Below are 22,352 nucleotides of genomic sequence, written 5' to 3'. Positions count from 1 at the left end.
TGATCTACCTTATTTTTTCTAGATAGAGTCTCTCACTGAACCTGGAATTCACGTATTTTGTTAGACTGGGTTAGCCAATACGCCCCAGGGGTCCTCCTGTTTCTGCTTCCCCAGTGCTGAGGGATCAAACTCGGGTCCTCATGTCTGTGCAGCAAGCATCTCCCCAGCCAGTTTCTGGTCTTGTAAAGACTGAGATGGCTTTGGCTCTGCTGTGTCCCCTAGATGTACAGTCTTTGAGATAAGAAAGCAGGGCTGTACAGGAAAATGATGCTAATGAGATAAGCTTTCTTCTTGGAGTCTGCTACTGAACCCCAGGTGATTTATATTTATAATGCCTTAGAAATAGCTGTGCATTACAATCACAGGTATCACAACACAAGATAAACTGATTTATTATATACAGTGTGACACATATAGGAAGTAGACAGATTATTATAAGGAAGTTGTAGATACCTACCAAAGATTCATGAGATTTTCAAGATTATCAACCATTCTTCCCTTCTCTGTAGCCTGTGCTAATTTGAAAGCAAACTACAATTATTATTTCACTAGTAAATACCTCAGTGTATATTTTAAATATTTCATTATTTAATGGAATCTTCCACATAATTACTTCATAATCAGCAATGATTCTATAATCCTTAAATAGCTATTTGAAAGGTTGCATTTCCAGGATCTCATCACAATACCCCCACCCCTCTTAGTGAGATTGCAGATCATTGCTGTGATATGTTCTCTAAGTGTACTTTTACTTTACGGTTTCCACTCATTTCCTATTCATATCATCCTCAGTGTCTCTCTGTCTCTGTCTCTGGTCTTTGTCTTTCCTGAAATGTTTTTGAAGGACATGAAAGGGTCACCTGCTATATAAAATCCTCATAGTCTGGACTTTGCTAAGCAGACTCCTACAGAGTTATCACATTCCATTAACTAACGTTTGTGACTCAGGTAGTGGACGTCCCCACTGGGTTAGACTGGACTTCTATATTCTTTGACTACGTCACAGGTAGCTCTATGTTCTAATCAAGGCCACTTCTCTTACTTGTGGTGTTGACAGCCATCAGCTCTCAGAGTGACCAGCTTTTATGCCAGTGTGTCCTCATAGCATTGACATCTGAATTTTTAAAGTATAATCCCCAGGAAAAGATTGTAGGAAGCATCTGCCTTGGTGTCTGTATATTTAAAGCTGGTTCTATTTGTAATTCTTTGAAGTCAAGTCATGTGAGGTCAAATAATGGGCCACGTTTTCTTCAAGTAACTATATTGATGCTGTAATTTTCTTACCTTCAGGCATAAACTTTGTGAAAAATCTGAAAACGCTGATTTTTTTCCTTTATCAACAACTTCATCTTTTTCTCTAGCTATCCAGGGGACTGGAGTGACCCTGGTGCTGCTTTGATATTCCCAGGCATGCAATGTGTCCTCTCAGAGTCTTTCCAATACTTTGAATTTTTATTTTGTTTTGTTTTAATTTCAGTAAACATCCTTGAATTAAAATTTTGCTATTTCACCAGGCGGTGGTGGCACACACCTGTAATCCCAGCACTCAGGAGGCAGAGGCAGGTGGATCTCTGTGTGTTCGAGGCCAGCCTGGTCTACAGAGCTATTCTAGGACAGGCTCCAAAGCTACAGAGAAACCCTGTCTGGAAAAACAACAACAACAACAACAAAAATGATATTTCTTTCTTCTTTGAGAGTTTCCATTTGTTATGTTTTCTTTGCCTGGCTTCCAGAGCTGTCATTTTATTATAAAATATTTTAACTACTTTTTGTATTTTCTATTTAAGTATTTTACTTAATTTCTTCTAAACTACTGTTATTTTCATAAACTCTATCTTTTTTATTTTTGAATCAGAGTTCCTTTTATTTATAATTCCTTTCTGAATTCTCTCACTTTCTAGTCTTTTGATTTGAGTCATTGCAATGCTTAATTTTGTTTATTTTTATTTTATTGATTATTTTGTTACAGTATTTATCTTTAATTAATTATTATAACACTTATTATATTTTATTTTGTCTTTCCTTTTTAAAAACTTTTAATCTGTATTTGAAAGAGTAGGTACAGTGTCTTAGAACTCTCAGCTTGTCTTTATGTTGTTGTTCTTTGATGATGTTACAGGTACACCTTGTTGTTTCTGTCAATAACTTTGCATGTAATTTCGATCACATTCTTCTGTGTGTGTGTATTTCAACAAAATATATTAATCTTTACAATATATAATTATTTTATGTAATACATATATATATATATCCTGAAAGTGCTCCCAGACTGAAGTATCACTTGGCATGATTCCTCATGAGAGCAAGGGGCTAACCTGATTTAAGTCTTTCCCTTGCTGTTTCCTCCTTCCAATCTCCTTAAATTCAGATCCTGTGGTCCTGTAGCCACCCTTTGTATGGTGCTCTCGTCAGGAATCCTGTCAAGTACTTCCATGTGTTGTCTGTGGGTGACTGGCTTTGCTCTCCCACTTTATCTGCCCAGCTCTATAGATGTTTCCTCAAACTGCTCAAGACAGTTTTTCCACACAGATCAGCATGTGAGGAGAAGTGCCTTTCCCTGTTTTCAGAGAAACAATTACACAAACATGTCCTGGTCCAGATTATGGATAATCTTTTGAATTTCTCCATATCGATGTGTTCCTTAACGTGACTTAGATGAGCACCCTGAAAGCGATGGCCATCTCCGATTACAGTGTTGAATCACTGATTGTTTGGAAGCTAGAACTGACCTGGGAGAATAAATCTATAATTGTCTCTTGACGTTATATGTGGAATATAACTTCAAAAAATGTATTAGAGATTTCCAAGCAAGTACATTTGTTGAATACCTCATAGACCATGGGTTTGATATCTTTCAAAGGATGGGAGAAGGTAATCCAAGCTTGGTTGATGTCATTTGTATTGACAGTGCTGGTGAAAACCTGAGGCAGGAAATTAGGCAATTTAGTTCTGTGTGTTGTGGGTAAGTTAGCAAAATGACTGGGATTATTTTTAGTTTATTATAGCTTCTTCTTTCCTAAATTGGTCATGGGAGATAGAGCCTGTCTTGAAATCTTACACCCAAGCTTCAATTCATGAATAACAGGGCGTATTATATTTCCATAAGCTTAGTCTCTTGGGAGGACACTTGGGAATCTTCTCCTTTTTGGTACATGGAAGTTTTGCTTCAAATTCATTCTTATTCATCAAGCAATCATAATCATCAGGACATGATGCAACTGAGGTCATTACAAACATGTAGTTGCTCAAGCCAAATTTGCAGGGATGTTAAGTGTCTAATGTTCCTTGATTATATCTTTTGTTGGATAGAAAAGGGAGTAGAGGTTCATCCTTTGGTAAGAAGTCAGAGTCTTGGGACAGGTGGATGGAGAGATGACTCAATGATTTAGAGTCCTATTGCCCTTGCAGGAGACCAAAGTTAGTTTGTTTGCTTAGTGCATGTGTGTTTAAGAGAATATCTCACTGTGTAGACATGGCCAGCCTGGAACTTGTTCTGTAGACCAGGCTGGCCTCAAATTCACAGAGCTCTGCCTGCCTCTGTGTCCTGAGTGCTGGATTAAAGGCGTGCACCACTACATCTGACCCACTCTTCTGATTTCCACTTCTCTACTAACTGATCACATGCAGAGTTTTCATATTACTGTTGGCTATTTGTGACTCTTTGCAGAAGAATCCATTTGAGTCCTTTGTCCACTTGACACAATTAGTATCGTGGCTTTGTTGCAATTGCAGTAGTTCTTCTGTCCTCTAGACACTGATTCCCATCCTAAAGAGTGCTATGGAAGAGCAAAGAGTACAAGAAAGCAAAGCCTAGTGCTCCACACCATTCACAGTTGCACGCCTGACTTCAGAGAAAAAAGAAGTCACTGTTCATTTTGGAAGGAAGGAAAACCCGGGGGCCATTTATCTTTCATTGTGTCAAAATTTTACCTGGGACATTTATTCTTTTCCTTCCTGAACAAAATAGCTCAGTTTATAGATGAGCCTTATTTTCAAGTATGTTAAATGTCCACCACAGGGACATCTCAAGAGCAAATCTAAAACCATTAAGATTATAGATTTTTTTTTTCTCCAGAAGTAGTGCTGAAAATGACACAAAACAAAAAGTAAACCATAAAGCTCCCGATAGGTAAGGCAACAGTGAGGTCTTAGATGAAGTCCCCAGTTCTTTGAGCACATCAAGATCTAGCATATCAGCCTCGAGCGATCTCCTTGACTCCTGAGGCCTTTGAATCCTTAGGTTATCACATCAGTAACACTAAAATAGCTGGGATGATTGGCTTACCCTTAGCTTAAAAAGAAACCAGATCTAACTTCCCAGGTTGCTTTGTTTCACCGCCACTTGTTAGAGTTGGAAGCTTTGATCTCTTCCAGAATTAAGGGTTTTCTGAGGAGTCAGTCTTAGGGACGTAAGCCCATGGCTAGTGGAGCCATCACAGGCATTTTCAAGATATCCGATGAAGAAAAACACCCCCCCCCCAAAGATTCACAGGCTCACAGTCAGAAATGCTAGAAAAGGACCCTTAAAACTTGACCTTCCGTCCAGGTCCCAATCTTTCTTCCCCATATCACACTTTTGGCTCCAGGCCCAGGACAGAAGTATAACTATCTTGTGGGAGATGAGTGATCACAGTTCCCTGGATCAACAAGAGGCTAAGTGATCAGAGAATGGAGTTTTATTTCTGTTTTTTTTTGTTGTTGTTGTTGTTGTTGTTTGTTTGTTTTTTGTTTGTTTGTTTGTTTTTAACCTGGTAGTGTCCAAATGTGCTTTTTAAAAACTCAGAAATTTTTGCTGGACACTTGGCAATTTTCTATACTATAGTGCTGACACTAATTTTATAAAGGGAAATGCAAGAGGATAAAGAGTCTAGATGCTATCAACCAAAGAGGACTAACTATTTAATGGCCAATACTCAATGTCTAATGAGCTTTTCCCAAGTAGAAATATTCTAGAAGAGTATATCCTTTAATAAGTTCTCTACTTTTAATCATTACTTTTAAAAACATTTAAATTCTGTCATCTATAATGACATCAGCCTCATAGTGGAACAAGTTTCGAAGTGGAGGTGAAAGTCCTGATTTTTCATCCAAGTCTCCAGTGTCTCGAGTTTTGTAGAATCTGGTTCTCCAAGCAGACTTCCTGTGTTTATATGTTTAATAAGGGGAATCACGGTATTTCAGGGATTGAAAGGTAAATATCAGATAAAATCTCCATAATAACACTTGGATGAAAGTTTGACATTGGACACTGTGATACAGACACAGCTGTTGGAATACTTAGCTAGGGGGTTTGTTCACACAGACATTAGTGGAACTGTTTTTGAGGATTAAGTGGTACCATTTGAACCAAGAAATAGAACTTGTTGGCCACAAGGAGACTCAACTTGGGTCTAAGCCTCATTTAGCTATGTGCTTTGCTAAACACAACACACTGCTAATTATTCAAATATCCTTTGATGAGCCTGGCCCTCATCTAGACACTAGTAACATAGAGATAATGTGTTCTCTGCTCTCAAGAGGATCACTGTTTAGCAAAAGCATGTAGGCTGATAGGCAAATAGATAGCTACACTGATTGATAAACCAATGCTACAACAAAGACTTCTCAAAACCGCTGAGAATGCAGATGGTATTATTGCCATCATTGGCAGACTTACTTGTGGCTGGATTCATTGAGCCTAAAATTTTCCTACTTAAAACAAATTGATCCACTGAAATTACAAAGTTCAATAATAGACAATATAATTCCCATTATTAAATTTTGAAAGATTTATTTATCTAATTTATCTTCTGATGGTCAGAAATTCAGGCATAGCACAGTGGAGTGTTCAGCTCAGGGTTCAGGCAGTTCATAGAGCCTGTCAGTCATGGTGGCAGTCACCTGGACCATGGTCAAGTTTCAACATGGCTACTTTGGCAGAGAGGTTCCCATTTCTGCCCAGATGTTGGCAGAGACCTTATTTTCTACCCAGTCACTTCCTTCTGGGCTGATTGAGAGTCCCCAGGACATGGCAGACTGCTTGGCTCAGAGTAAGAAAGGCAAGAACGAAAGTGGAAAGGGAGTTGTACCCTGCTTGACTCCAGCTCTGCAGGTAAACTCCCAATTCTGCTCCAAGTTCACTGGTGAAATGACCCAGACTCTTTTGGAAAGTGTCAAGAACAGAATTTCATATATGTGTTAATTGCCAGCATGAAACTTCTACAAAGCAAATCTTTTTAAATTATGCCTTTTCAGGCAGTTCTTTCAAACATTTATTTTCCTCTACATTATTCACTTACTTACAGCTAGAAACATCAACTTCCTACTTTAAAATTGCTTTTGCTCTCAATCATCTGGCCAATAAATCATTTTGCAAATTCATTTGTGTGGACACCAAATGCCTTTGTCTGGTTGTCTGGCCTTGAGGATTGGTTGTATGTGCATGGTTTGATTTTTAATATTTAGCAACAGTGATTGGTTTACTGTTCCCCATATGAAGAGTGGGATCTTCCAGATAACTAACTGAAAGCATGGTTCAGTATACATAGGGTATATTGGTGCTTTCTCTAGACTTCCTCTGTTAAGCTGGGGCTGGGCTCTGTACCACATGCCTGTAACTTCAACTATTTGGTAAGCTGAGGCAGGAGGATCACAAGTTCATAAATAGCCTGGACAAGTCACCAGGTCCCTGCCTTAGAGGTATAGCTCCTTGCAGAGCCCTTGTCTATCATGTGTGAGATCTGTGGTTCAGTCTCTTGTTTCACAGTCAATAAGTGCTACAATGAAATAAATAATCCAGGTACCTAGGAGGGAAGACTATGAGCCCAGAATATATTCATCCTTTAGATTTAGTGAAGTTTTACTGCTAATAAAAATAACTAACAACTTGACATTTTGTCTTTTATCTCCCCAAACCATAAATAAAACCAATCACTTGGTTCAGCATGTCTTGGGAGATGGAAAGTGGTTGGTGCCTTAAAGGTTTTATTCCTTAAATTACTGCTAGACCCTTGAGAGCAGAAACAACCTCACTATTGAATCAGTTTGGGAGTAAGTTTGGGGTCATGTACCTGTTGATTGACAAGCCATCAGCTGGCAGTTAGTCATTTCCTGTCTTGTAGTAGTATTTCATCTAACTTCTCCCAGGGCCTGAAAGGCATTTGACAGACTTGGAATACATGTTAATAAGAATGTTTAGGACTCCAAACTTACCATTGGACTCACATCCTTGTTATATGATATTCAAAGCAGACATTCAGCAGGTGAAAACTGTCCAGTAAAGCCAAGGGACTTCTGTTAGGGAGTTTGGTATCCCTGCAGACCAATAAAGTCACGGAGCTCCGCTACTCTTTACATAAGTGACATAGTTCATTAGCAACCTATGTCCCTTAAATCCATGATTCCTGCCACATGTAGCCATGGAACCATTTCCAGTTTGACCTTAGCTTGGTATCGTGATCATTGGTCAGGGTGTATGTACCAACTCTGCAGGAGCCTCCAATCCTTACTTCTTCCCATCCCCTAAGACTGACAGTCACCGCCCTGGTGCTGCATCCTGTTGGGGTCAATTTGCAGGGTAGTGGTATTTTATTTGGGGGGCTCTTCATTGCACCTACACACATGCTCAATGGGCCACACACAGTCAGAATCATCTTATATTTACTTCTGCAGGTTTAAATGCTTAAAGGCATCATGTCACAATTGACTGAGGGCATACATCCATTGTATCATGCTGGGTGCTGAGTTTTCTCAGGTCAGCTTAGCCGCAGCATTTTGGTTTGGTTATTGTACAAAAGAAAGAAAGGAAGGAAGGAAGGAAGAAAGGAAGGAAGGAAGGAAGGAAGGAAAGAAGGAAGGAAAGAAGGAAAGAGAGAAAAATTGTTTGGACATGGGTTTCCCCTTTGTGTTGAAGGGCATCCTTCAAGACAATGCATCGTCAAGCTTGGATGCTTATATATTAAAAAGTCAGGTTTTGCCCTGTCATGCACTGTTAGAATTCACTGGTTTTCCCTTGCTGCTCTCCAGTGCTTACAGCCGAGGGCAGTAGAGCTTTGTCCTGTCCACTTCTCTGGTGAGTGCTGACGGAGGAGAGTACAATGCCCGAGTGTTTGCCCCTTATGCGGTTCATTAGACCTTGAGCAGCTGCTCATGTCCATTAACAGTCACTTAAGCAGCAGGTTGGGGAAGCTGTGCAGCTATGAACTAACGGTGAGGCTGAGAGAAAAGAGGGAGGGCCACCTGCCAAGACCTGGCACAGTACTATGTCACATTGGGGAACATTTGTTTTCAAATCACACAGTGTTATTTACTGGCTGTTATAGATGGTAGGCACAATATGTATGTGTATCTATGTGTGTGTCTTTGTGTGCTGGTGTATGTGTGGCTGTGGGTGGGTGCATGTACCTGTTTGCATATGCATGAGGAAGTCAGAGGACAACCTGGGATGCTGTTTCTTAAATGCCTTCTGAATTTTGTCTGAGGTAGGATCTCACTGGTCCTGGCCTTCCGTGTGGGTCTGAGCTCTAGCTTCTAGGGGTCTGAGCTCAGATCCTTGGGCTTGCAAAGCAACCTCTTTACTCGCTGTGCCACTTTCTCAGCCCTAGAACATGCCTTTACACAAGTTTTGCCCCAAATTGTTTAAATGGACATAACTGTTCCTTTTGCTGCTGCTCTTGCATATCAGATGTTGATGGGAGTGTCTCTTCTAGAGTTGACCTGCATACCTATCTTTACATGGGCTGAAATAATGGCTTGTAATCAGATACACACTTCCTACACTGTTTCATCTCGGCCACTAGTTGATAGGTTTGTCAGTTGGGAAAATATCATCCTGTTTTCTTTTGTGTGTGTGGCTGTGCACATTTGTGTACAGGTCCATGAAAATGTGTGTCCTTATGTGTGTGCTTGTGGGGACCAGAGATTGATGACTGGTGTCTTCCTCTATTGTTCTCCACCTTACTTTTGGGGGCAAGATCTCTGACTTGGCACAGAACTAGGAGATTCAGCCGGACTGGCTAGCTAGTGAGCTTCAGGGCCCCTCCTGTCTCTGAGTCCCCCGCACCAAGGTTGCAAACACATGCATACTTTGTATGAAGGTGCCAGGGATCTGACCTTAGATCCCAGTGCTTATATAGCCAATACTTTGGGGACTTAGCCGTCTCCCAGCCCCCATCCTCTCGTTTTCTACAAAGCAAAGAAAATAAAATAAGTAAGCCAGAGCACCAGATGCAGCTTAAAGCCCACAAATTATTCCCAGACTTGAGCTTCTTTAAGGCTCTATTTTAAGACGCAGCACTTTTTACATTTGTTTCAACAGGAGGGCTAGAGGATTAAAAAATGCTTAATTGATGGAAAGTAGGAGTGGTTACTCCCCCCACCTCCTCTACTCAGCTAAGCTAAAAAGGAAAGCGAGCCCATTCAATTCTCAGGCAGATCTGGAAGGCATGATTGCATGAGAAAGAAAATCCTTTGAGCCATCTTTTTCCTCCATTGCCTACTTTGATATGTGTATGTGTATTTAATTCTAATTATTGAGGAATCAACCCTCAAATCCACAACCACTTAAGAAAATAAAAAGAAAAGAAAACAACAACAAAAAACCTGGGACGAAGCCAGCATATTGCCTCCCTCTAAACAAGGGTCCTGTTAAGGGTCTCTTGATGCCAGGTTGGACAAGGGACCTTGTAGGATTCTAAGCACAGCCAGAAGCATCTGAAATCATAATGATAATTAAATAGCATGGTTAATGTAATAATTATCTGTTTTACTGATGCAAAGAGCAAGTTGACACTATGATGGTCACCAGTGTTGCCCCCCTGGGATGCAGGGAACACAGGGGACATCCACAACCTTGCATTTCTTCTGCAGGAAGCTGTGACCCTGCTAGTGAGGTGTGGATGAGGTGGTGATGACCACACCTGGCAGCAGAGCATCTCCAGAGGACCAGGGCTGAGGAGCCTTCTCACAGAGCGGCTCTGTGTAGCTGGCGCAGCAGAGGGAGCCTGGACTCCTATGGAGAAGGCTGGGAGCTCAGGTCTCTGCTGCATTCGGAGAAGCCCGGGCTGCAGCTGCTGTGTGAAGTTGCCAGCACACATTCAGCCGCCACTCTGCACCGTCAATTGTGGGTGAGCCAGGACAGCAAGGGGAGAGAGATCTCATTTTGCTTTCTCGGAGAAAGGGCTGAGAAATGAGCCGCCCAAGGAATCTGGCAAGGAGAAGAGTGAAAGGCAGATTCCTGCCAGCAGCTAAGTTGTAAAATTGCTTTGGAGGCTACCCAGGGAGCGTGATAGAATTGATAAGAGCAGCGCAAGCCGGGTTTCTGAGCAAAGGCATGCCCGGTTGCACTTGAGTCCCGGGCACAGGAACACTGCCGGTGCCTCCTGCAACTATCTGTGGCTGAATAAAAGGAAAAGAACCTAGAAACACAATTGCAAGGGGTATTCTTGAAAGGAAACACATCCACCCTCCCTAAAGGAGGGGAGCAACAACCCAGCTGGCCTGAGCATTTTTAAAAGGAGAATCCCTCAGGTATGTTTTCTTTACCTCCCGCTGAGCAGCCCCATCTGCATGAGATTCAGCCTGTGCCTTTTTTCCATGGTTCTTTCTCTCTGCACTTTGAATCACAACCTCTGTGTTCTCTCAGTGTAGAAGATGCCCCCATAAAGGCTTGCTCTTCTAGGTTTATAATCAGCATGATTTATTGGGGGGGGGGGTCATGGTCTTCTCGAGCCTTACTTTATTTTGAATACAGCATGATAACTGTTTGCTTACTTTGCAGTCAACTTTCAGGGAAATTACTGCAAAGGAGCAAACAAGGTTGGGATAAATGTCGGGGTTCTCCTTAGTCCCCGGAGGTTTGGCGATGGGTGAAAATGAAAGTCAAACAGAGATGAAAAGTTGAGAGCTTCTAGGAAAGGGTTAAAAGCCAAGCCTGGTGCGGTATCACCTAACTGTGTGCCCCTGAGCCTCAGGTCTGGGGCCAGTTGAGCTTCCGGATGGTTCTGCCTACCCAAGGCTGGACCGGTACCTTGGGTGACAGAGCCCAAGGATTTACTATCAAGAGGCAAGAATGCTTGGTTCTGTTTTACAACTCTTTTATGGCACTGAAGGAGGCAGTCTAGAAAAAAAAAATCCCAAGACCCAGCTGCCTGAGTAGAACCAACTTCTGCAATTACGTCATCAACATACTTGTATAATAAGGAGAAAGACCCAGCAACGATCACACCTAGGTGATGTGACAAAGCTTAAATTCATCCTTCCCATGAGGGTTCTAGAGAACAACATGAAAGAGGTGGGTGGAAAATGTGTAGAAATGGGTTTTCAAAAACCTTCTGTGTTTTGGAGTTTGTAAATGAATGTTCCTAAGGAAAGAATTTTGCTACTTTGGACTCTTCAATACTTTCACAAAAGTGGCTGAAACTGACAACAAATTGTATGTATGCACATGCATTTAAATGAGCTTTTCCAGAGAGAAGGGGGGAAAAAGAATGAAAAGTTACATCTTGTGTATATAAAATATTTCCTTGATTTTCTGCATGCTTTTGTCAACATGGCCATTTTATTCTAAAGCTTTAGGACATTGACTTTTAATTGCTGTTTCTACTTTTGTGTGTGTGTGTGTGTGTGTGTGTGTGTGTGTGTGTGTGTTATGTCACCTGCTATAGAACAAAGCCAAATGGGATTTAAATGATCAGTTAAGTACCTTTTGCCTGAAAAGAAATCATTACTCTGCTTTCATAAAACTCAAAGGCAGTGATCTAGAGTATGGAGTTGGGCTCCACACCAAAGGTAATGAGTTGTTGTAAAGTCTTGTGTCAGTGCTAGAATATACTAGAATATTCTAGAATAGGGTGGGTATCTACAGGCAGCTGTTGAGACAAAGTGTTCATCTGTAAGAGCCAAAAGCATGATGTATTCCTTCTCTTGATATGCGGCATGGCGCAGGTTACCCATCTGTAAATGAGATTTCTTCCCAGAAGAAATGTAATAACATTTTCAGAACGTCATATTAAAGAATTATTTTGGAAGCTAATAAACTGACATCAAATTGGATAAAGAATGTTTGAACCTCATAGGCAAAAGAGAACTGCCTTTCCAAACTAAAAAAGTTAGTTTGCTTTCAAACTACATGGAATTTAGTTGCAACTCATTTCAATACAATTATGGGCTTAGATCTGAGGGTGGCTAAGAAGAAAAATAAGAAAAAGGTTTATTTTCTGAGCAGTTGTTTGTTGTTGGACTTTCATTAAAAAGATTTGGAAACACCCCTTACAAGTGTCTACCCCTGTACACCTGGACAAATGGGTGTGTATGCAGGTGACTAGGAATGAATGTGTTAAGTAAGCCTGGAAAAGTCACTTTTCATGTGCTTCTTATTAACCACATCAAACAATTGCTTCCTATACCCTATAACACCCTTTAAAGCTGTAATTCTTTCAATATCTAGCAATGAAGTATATAGCAAACAGAGGGAGTTGCTTGAAAGCCCATGGATCATTCCAGACAGGTGCAAGTGTGGAGGTTCCTCTTGCAGAGACAAATTACTCTAAGCATGTTTGTGTGGGACAAGGAGTGATTGATGGTGGGGTCAGTGGAGAAGAGAACACGTGGATGTTTTTGCTCATTTAGGGCCAGCCAGTGTCTTTGAATACCAGCACATGACACTCTTACCTTTCACTCCTCCTCCTCCTCCTCCTCCTCCTCCTCCTCCTCCTCCTCCTCAGCTATATAGTATACATAACCTCCCTAAGTTTTCAGAGGCATGATACTCCCTGTATTTTGTGTTCTGGTTTTGATACCCTTGGGTTCTGGTGTGTATTCTTTCAATCACATAACATTTACTACACAAGGACTTTCCCAAAATTAATAAAGGTATTGAAATTACCTTGCCAGATGATGATGATGATGATGATGATGATGTGTGTTCCTTGCTTTTGAGGTAGGAATTTGAGGAATTTTAAGTGCATGCTAATTTTGTTTCTATAATATACTTTTATAGCTAGAAATCTGTTGTCTGATTGTACTGAAACCACCAGCAATATCAACTTACGTGGCCATGTATATTTATAACACTATCACTCAACGCTACCACTCAAGTGCTAATTGTAAATTCAAAAGATTGAATTTGTATCTTTGGCTATTGTTATAAATCATTTCTGGACCTACAGTTATCTGTGTTTGGATGAAAAGGCTCTAATTCCTTTCCAGCTGTTTTTAAAAGAGGGTTTATTAATAGCCCTATAAGCCTGTAGAAGACTGAATACCTGGTGCTGGAACTCCAGAGATAACAAATAACACAGCATGGTTTTGCTCTGCTTCTGGCCTGTTAAAAAAGAACTATGAAACAATAACTGAGGAGCCCCCAACTGGATCAGGCCCTCTGGATAAGTGAGACAGTTGATTAGCTTGAACTGTTTGGGAGGCACCCAGGCAGTGGGACCTGGACCTGTCCTTAGTGCATGAGCTGGCTGTTTGGAACCTGGGGCCTATGCAGGGACACTTTGCTCAGCCTGGGAGGAGGGGACTGGACCTGCCTGGACTGAATCTACCAGGTTGAGCTGAATCCCCAGGGTAGTCTTTGCCCTGGAGGAGATGGGAATACGGGGTGGGCTTGGGAGGGGGGGAGGAGGGAGGACAGGGGAATCCGTGGCTGATATGTAAAATTAAATTAAATTATAAAATTTTAAAAAATACAATAAAAAAAAGAGTTAGGAGGAGCCATCGAGATGGTTCTGTAGGCACAAGTGCTTGCCAACAAGCTCAAAGACCTGAGTTTGATCCCTGGGACCCCCATGTTGGAAGGAAAGAACTGACTTGTATAAATTGTCCTCTGGACCTATGAACATACCATGGTACACACAACACCCCACACACAAATACACATAATAAAAGATGTTATATAAAAAATAGTGAGGAAGATGGGAGAAAGTCTCCTAGCCTCTAGAGCAGAAGTTTCCCAAAGGAAGTGTAAGCACCGTGAGGACACACAACACTGGCCCTCTTTTACTTGTCAAGGCTGGCTGTGAGCCAAGAGACACACACACTTCCTGCCTCTTGCATATTTTAATTATGGTGTATGTGTTAGGCTCAGCATGCAAAAATCATTATAGCCTGCATGCAGGATATGTTTTGTATTGCTCTTCCTGCATAGAGTTAGAAAATATTTTGCAGGAATAAATGCCAGATTATAAGATTAACTCAATATAATAACTCATAGTCAGGGTGTTTTTACATGTAAAGGTAATTGTATAACATGAGTTGCCTTCTCAAAATGGTTTCTTTCCCCTGGGAAGTCTGAAGACTCACCTTCCATCCACAGACAGTCTTGGCTGGCTCCCGTCCTGTTCTAGGTAAAACATAGTTTATTTCTTAGCACTTAGAATCTTAGAATCTAGATGCAGTCTCTCTCTCTCTCTCTCTCTCTCTCTCTCTCTCTCTCTCTCTCTCTTTGATAGAGAAGAAATGTTAGCATGGTTTATAACTGGAAAAAATATTCTCTAGGAATAGCTTTCCCAGACACACACACACACACACACACACACACACACACACACCACACATAGGGAGAGGGACAGTGTTGCAGAGATGACTTTGTATATGTGTTAAATTTTATTCATTTTTTTATTTACAAGTATACATGTCACTGCTCATCTCTGGGTGGACCACATGCATGCAAGAGCAGGTCAGAAGAAGGTATCAAATTCCCAGAACTGAATTAGGTAGGTAGTTTTGATCAGCCTGATGTGGGTCCTGGGAGCTGAACTTGAGTCCTTTCCAAGAGCAGTAAGTGCTCTCAACTGCTGAGCCATTTCTCCAGCCCCAGCTTTATTGTTTTACGTGTAGGAAAAGCTGATAACTTAGGTGTGGCCAGTGAGGACAGTTTCCAAGAAGGAGCCCTGTGGACACAGACTCAGGACTGCTGGCAGAGGGTCAGATACATTTTGAATCCTGCCATTGTTAACTGACACATAACTGAAAAAGAAAATTGTGTTATTTATCAATGAGAAATCTTCCGTAGCAGCTTCAAGTGACACATGCCTTAGATGGCTAATGCCATATTTTAACAGGAGTCCAGCAGGAAACAGCAATATACACTATAAAAATCTTGGCTCAGTCTTTCACTAGCTAGGTAACCTTCGGGTGATGTTTTTGTTTTTAAGTCTTTTCTTATCTGTGAACTTGTCCAGGTATCTGTTCCAGAAGGTTGCTTCTAGTTCCACAAGTTGGGGCTTTTATAAGTTCATCATTATTCAGGTTCTATAGGGTGGACTCCATTGGATAAGGTAGCGATGGAGTTTCTTGGCTCTGGTTTGAGCTCCCTAAGAGGCTGGAGATGTGTAACTGGCATGTGATTGTCTGGTAGAGTAAGGAAGCAGTATTCTTCTATTTAGGTTTGGGTTGAAAGTTTATCAAATTATTTTCCCTCAAACAACTGGGCAAAAAATTGGATTATAACATAATAGACCACATGCAGTTAGTATCTGAGGGAGATAGTGTCAGTGACCCAGCTGGCACCACCCAAATCTACAGGTGCTTGATTTCCTCATGTAAAACGTGGTTGTATTTTCCGATAACTGAAATGTATCCCACACAGTGTCATCATAGGTAGTTTTATAATGTGACCTGCTAGAATATAAATGCCATAGGAACTGTGGTCACATGAGATTGTTTAGGGAACAATGACAGGAAATCAATTGTGCCTGTTCATTGCAGGCAGAAAGTTGAAATGCTTTTGTTCTGTAGTCAGTTGAGTCTATGGACACAGAAGCTGTGGATGCAGCCAGCCACATCAGGTGATGTTGCAATGTTTCTTTTGGTCAAATGAATGGTAAGCCTGGTGTGCTGGGGCATGCCTGTGATCTCAGTGCTTGGGTGGTGGAGGCAGGAAGATCCAGACTTCAAAGCCATCTCAGTTAGATAGTGAGTTCATGGGTTGGGAAAATAAAAGGTAAGAAATGGTGGTAGGGCACTTTACTAGCTACTTTTAGAGTCACTCATAGAAAACTACTTCTGAAAATAAATATAATAATGTGTATTCCGTGCAGGTTCCTCTCTGCATGTGCATACTCCATGAGAGTACCCAAGAAAAACCATGTTGCAGTGTCTCATAGCTAAAGAGGCCAATTGAGCTAGCAGAGCACCTGAAATCTAAGAAGAATTCGTATTTCCTCTCAGTTTTATAGGAGGTCAATTGCCAGGACACAAAATACATAGATCACTTTGTACATGTGAAAAATAAAATACGACTCTTAGAAAGTAGCCTGTGAGATAGGAAAGTGTGCTTAATTTTCCAATAACATGCTGATATAGTTGATAGTTATATCAATTGATAATTGATGAATATAATGGCATGAGTATCCTTAGTTCCTGATAAATATCCTGCTTAGTTACACACAAGTTATAGTTGCTACCTTTGATCTCTGTGTCCATCTCATCTTGAACCTCATTCGAGCATCTGCTGCTCGTCCCTTCTTCTAGACTGGGTGGCCTAAATTTCACAAGTGGCCGCCCCACTTCTTTCTACTGACAATATCTTAAGAAGTCAAGAGATGGCAGCTGCTCCTCCTCAAGGATTCCTCTTCCCATTTTCCTCATTTCTGCAGGCCCCTGTCCTCGGGGCTCTGTTCTTCCTTGTGGCTCACAAGCCCTCACCAACCTGTATTTTGCCTGCTCTGCTTCATTTTGCTGTCACTGCCCTGGTCCACCTCACCACTTTAATCTTAGAACACTGCCCCATCTCCCAGTCTCTGTCTGCCACAACACTTCTTTTGAGCATCTGCTCTGTGTGTGCCTGCCAAGTTCATTGTCCTAAAAAATGTCATGACACATATCACTGTCCTCAAAAGTTTTCATGTTTCCTCTGTGTATTCAAAATAAAACTTAAAGGCTAGACAAAGGGCACAGTAGTTAAAGTACTTGGCCTATAATCATGGGGATGGGAGTTCAGATCCACAGAACCTAGGTGAATGCTGGGTGGATGTGGAAGCTTATCTGTAATTCTAGACTTCAAGGAGGAGATGAGAGATCCTCAGAGCAAGCTGACTAGTCATATATGTGACTGGGTTCCTTAACTTCTTCCCCCAAATCCCTGCCCCAACTGTACAGATTACCACAGATTCCAAACACTGGCATGTTGTAAATTTTCATGGTACTAAGTGACTAATCTAATTTAATAACAGATCAAATACTTTTTTTGGAACTCTTTTTTTATTTTATTTTATAATTTGATTTAATTTCACTTATCAGCCATGGATTCCCCTGTCCTTCCCCCTCCCGCCTCCAGATCAAATACTTTATCATGAAGTTTTCCTATGGTTTTGACATGAAGTTTATGGCTTCATATAGTTTTCATAAAAATGGTCCTGGCTCTATTGCAAACCCCTTTGGTATAGTATCTATGCAAAATTTGGTCATTTGGGTTTTTATTTATTTATTTTTTGGACATCGTAAAGACCATTTCTCCCCATAGTGATCATGAGAAATAATTAAAATAATAAATAGTCAGTGTTCAATTAATACCAGAATTCCATTGTCTTCATGCTTTTTAACATCTTTATATAAAATAGTCTACCCATAGATGTTTTTTATTTCATATTTAATTTGCATTATGTATTACTATCTGTTATTAGCAAGAAAAATCAGTAAAGGAAGAGAGAACTCTGATACACAAAGTAGGCGATGGTAAGAAATGAAATCAGCAGTAAAACTCAAGCTTTACTGTGTCCCAAGATAGTCATGACCTCAGAAGCTGCATTTGGGCCAAATTGGAATAGTTTTGATCAGCCTGCTTTTGATGAAATCTATGGCCCTGAGATCCCTGTAGGAGCTTGTATGTGCTTTTCATGGTATGGAAGCAGCAAATCCCAATGGCAGTGTAGTAACAGCTGATGGGGAAAAGTCAGCCCTGTAAGCTGCCTTTGGAAACAGGAAGGATCTGAACAGCAATCCTGATCCTTTCACATTGTTTGGAGCACCTGACTTCAGAAGGCAGGGAGTAAACAACGGGCTTCTGAACACTCCTGCTAAATGCCAAGGAGGTACAGCAGCAGTGTGATGGGTGGAAGCTGGATGCATAATAAGGGTTGCTTACTTAGCTCTGTCTAGCTCAGAACCACATCACCTTAGAGACCCATATCAGCTCCTTATGGTATTTGTTCTCCTCTGTTCTATATTTCATTTCCAGTTTGATTTTATAGTAGAAGTGTTTTCTTGATGATTCCATATGGAATGCCCCACCCCCTCGGATCTAAATCTTCTCATATTGACTTTAGCTGATGATGCCAACTGTAGTCTAACTCGATCCTATTCTATTGACGTCCACAACACATCTCCCCTCAATGGCTCCTGCTTTACAGCACACAGCTCCCTGTGTGTCTATCAAGAGCCACAGTTACAGGAAAACATCCAGGAATCCTACAATAGTCTGCTTTATTTTTTCTGGAAGGAATTCTGAGAGCATCTGTTTATTCTAAAACAGAAGGCAGTGGTCCTGATAATGGATACATGAAGTTTCCTCAAGTATTTCTATCTGGGAAGAAATTTAAAAAAAAATGGAGACGTTGAGAAGAGGTTGGTCTGAATTCTTCATCGGAGCTTAAAAGATAGGGATTTCAATCAGGAAGATCCAGGACTAGAAGCTATGAGGACAAAACTTGGTTGTATCATGCAAAAATTAAATTTCAGAGTACTTGTGTCTCAGACACTTGGCCATCCTGACCCTCCATTTCTCTTATGATCGGTGCTGTTTGTCTCTACTTCAGCCTTTACCTGCGACATGCACATTTCTGGCTGTTGTGTTCAGAATCCAAAGCCTATTTCTATGAGAGTAAAGAATATATTTTTCTTTGTAGAATGCAGAAAGCAATTAAAATCCACAAAATGTGAAACAAATTTTGAATCCTGGTAGAATTATAAAATTCTAGACACAGTCTTTAAATTTCTCGGAGTCTGAGGAAATACCTTGTCAAGCAGCCACAGTTTCTAGACGTCTGTTTTGTATTGGCCTTACACATTGTGAACTTAGTCCTTAAGTTCAATTATTGAAACATCTGTGGGGGATAAGGTTAATACCACATGAAAATGGACTGAGAAACAATGCTTGTTTATACTCAAATGCAAAAAGTTATTACCATATGTGTCAAAACTAGTGATAAAGATAATTTGAAATTTAATGAAGAAACATTGTGAACTAGGAAGGAATTCAAAGTCGGTGAACCATGAACCAATTTACAACAGGAGCTTTAAAAGAAAGATAAACTTAATAGGTATTTATGGGGTGGATACTATTAATAAATTAAGACCTGAGGGCTACCTATATCACTCAGTGGATAAAGATGTTTGGTGCTAACATAAATTGGATCCCCAGATCCCATATGAAGTAAGAGAGAACTGACTCCTTCAAGTTGTTTTCTGACCTCTGTGCATATAAGCATACAGTAAAGAAATGAGAAAGTAAACAAATGTTTAAAAAAAAAAGACTTGGTATCTTACATGTAATGTAACATTGAGCACTCTCTGTTTATTAGTTTGATGGCATAGAAAAGTCTCAAGACTTCTCCTTAGTGCTCACTTTATTCAAAATTAGTAACAGTCTGTTCAATATTTCTGGTGATCTGAAATTGATTAGTAGATATTTTAGATAAGTTAAACATTCCCTATGCAGTTCAGTAATACATTGTCAGTGATAAGGAATGATTGGGTGGGGGTTGGCAATTGGATTTCATTTTGGGAGCTAATAGAGAAGATCCTTCCAAAAGTAATTTATCATGTACAGATTGGATGTCAACACTGAGGAAAATATTCTGTCTAAGAACCCACAGCTGGGTTCACACATATCCTTAAAGTAGATTGTAGTAATGCCAAATCCATCATTTTCCCAGCAAAGCAATTCATAATGAGTGTACTACTTAGGGAAATTAGAGCTGAAAGCCCTCACTTCTCATATTCTTGAATCAAGCAGTTCTGAGGACTTAGCAGTTGGCCGAGGAAGTAGATGTGGCAGCTCCATCATAGACCATGTAGAAAGTCATGGGTGTGAAACATGACCACAAAATCCATACAGTGGAGACTCCAGCAAGTTGAAGTGGCATTGTTCAAATTTCTTCTTCCTGCTGTAAGCCTTAGTGTTACAGGAGCATCTCTGTACCTTCCTGATTGAGAAATGTGTCTCTGGTCTCTGGGGATGTTGTTTTTACACTACTGTGACTCTATACAACACTCAGAAGCTTGTGTGTGTGTGTGGGGGGCTCTTTTTGGGTTAATTATAGATCTGTGGGTAACTCACTATCAAACCAATCATACTGACCTGTATGGAGGCCTAAAAACTTGACTTTCCTAGTGTATCTCTGTCAACAATCATTTTCTTTCAGTTCCTAGTGCTGGTCTTTGCCTTCTCCTGTACTCCTCATTAGGTTGTGAGATTTCTTTAAAGGAGTCTGTCCCTATCACTGCAAAACCAGTGGGTTACATATATGTGTGAGGTACAGATGAGGGGGAAGATCACTGTGGTAGACTAAAATGGCTCCAATGTGTTACAATATGGCAACTTTTGGTGACTGACATTAATAACAAAATCATGTTCAAAAGTGAAATAAGAGACAATGGATGAATGATATGAATCTTAGGCAGAAAGAACAATTCAGACAGAGGAGATGTTTGTGGGGTGAAATGACATCAAGTTATGAGTGGAGGTCAAGGCCTTTGTGTTTTAACTTGAGAAGCCCTGGCAAGCTGTGCTAGGCTCTATGGAAGGAAGAAAATGGAGGCTCCTCTCAGAAATTCTCACCTCTATTACAGGAGGGAAATGAAAATGAGTAACATTGAGTTATAAAAGCCCATACTGTAATAGGGGTATCTTAAGAGGAATTGAGAGTACATTCTACCCAAACAAGCTGGGTAAAAAGCTGGGTTGTGTAAAAAGAGAGAAGACATAGGGAGGGCCAGGGACACTGATATATCTGAAATTAATAAGCAGAAACCAAGGGGCTGCTTCAATTTTTGTTCATAATAATGCGTGTGTGTGTGCGATCATATTATTTACTGAAAGACCTTTCTGATAACTCTTCACTCCGTCTTATAAGGCAGGGAGGCTATAGTTCTTTTTCTCACACTTCATCCTCCAATCCTAGTACAGGTGAACAACTGTTGCCCAATAAGCAGAGTTTTGACTAGCAACTCTTCATGTGGCTAGTAAGTTTAAAACAGTTTTAATTCAAATCCAGGGTTTTTAGCTAGTTAGCTCTGCCATGATTCTGTCTTCATCCTCTCTAGTGACCATTCTGCATTGACAAGCATGCAGGTCTGGGAGTATGAAGTGCTCCATTCTAACCCAGAAGCCTATAGTCATATGAGACAAGGAAGATACAGATTTCAGGTATGGTCTCAGTGAAACATCATAAGGTATTGAGCTGTTCCTGCAATCAAATACTGCTCAATATTTTGGAATCTATTAAATCTCCTCTCTCCAATTTGTGATCAGATATTTCTTATCTGAATGCTGGAGCTTGGTTTGCACTCATCAATAAAGGCAAGGTTATACGACCTCAATTACAATCCTGAAAAACTGTCTGCAGCATCTGATTGATGAGCATTGGCTTAATTGCTTAGGAAAAAAAAAAAAAGATCTAGGCAATCTTTCTTGGTTTCTACCTGGAAGTGTAACTCAATAGGAAATTCAGGGATAAAAATAGGAAAAATATCCCCAAGAAATCTTGAGTGTACCCAGCGGGTCAGTAGCCTTAAATTGAAATGACGATCCTTTTTCACATTTGTCCTTAAACTACAGATTTACTCTTAGGACAAGGTAAAAACATTTGTGCTTGATTCATGATGCCTCACAGAGCCAACTGTTTTTCCTGTTTGATATGAAATGGTCAACTACACATTGGACAGTGAGATATTGTTGTTACTGGGGTATTTCTTAATTTATAAACTGTAAAAATTTGCAAAATATCTCCAACCACTGATGTCAAATTCCCTGGAGAACTGGCAATTTATCTCTTCTTCCACATTGGGTTAAATATGTTTGTAAATCAGTAACCCTATGTTAATTTATCAGTTTGCAGAAGTATAACCTTTCTCATATTAAGTTGTAGCTGGACAGGTCTGCACCATTTGCGGCCTTGTGGAGGAGCTGTCCTCGGTGCTGACAAGAAGCTCTGCAATGGTCTGGGTCTTCTATTGCAGTGATGAAACACCAAGACTCTATCAACTTGGGGGAGAAAGAGAATTTATTTGGCTTACATAGCCTAAAGTCCTATGAAGGAGGCCATAGCAGGAACTCAAAGAGGGCAGGAACCCAGAGGCAGGAGCTGATGCGGAAGCCATGAGGGAATGCTGGTTACTGGCTTGTTCATCATGGCTTGCTCAGCCTGCTT

The 22,352-nt window shown here is 40.6% G+C and overlaps 1 protein-coding gene across 5 annotated transcripts in view; it reads left to right on the top strand.

Moving 5' to 3' along the window:
* The first annotated feature begins 9,881 nt into the window (after positions 1-9,881).
* The window catches only part of Unc13c (unc-13 homolog C), a 427,893-nt gene continuing 415,422 nt past the window's right edge, over positions 9,882-22,352 (top strand). For 3 of the 5 annotated variants that reach the window (XM_036192012.1, XM_036192007.1, XM_036192008.1), the window contains exon 1: positions 9,882-10,506. The gene's annotated coding sequence lies outside the window, so the exon portion shown is untranslated. Of the gene's footprint in view, positions 10,507-11,001; positions 11,270-22,352 lie in introns of those variants that run through there. The other 2 variants (XM_036192011.1, XM_036192010.1) reach the window with 1 other exon arrangement.

This window comes from Onychomys torridus, chromosome 7, assembly GCF_903995425.1.
Source record: "Onychomys torridus chromosome 7, mOncTor1.1, whole genome shotgun sequence".
Classification (NCBI taxonomy): Eukaryota; Metazoa; Chordata; class Mammalia; order Rodentia; family Cricetidae; genus Onychomys; species Onychomys torridus.
The sequence above is the reverse complement of the archived record's forward strand: the minus strand, read 5'-3'. Positions and strand labels throughout refer to the sequence as shown.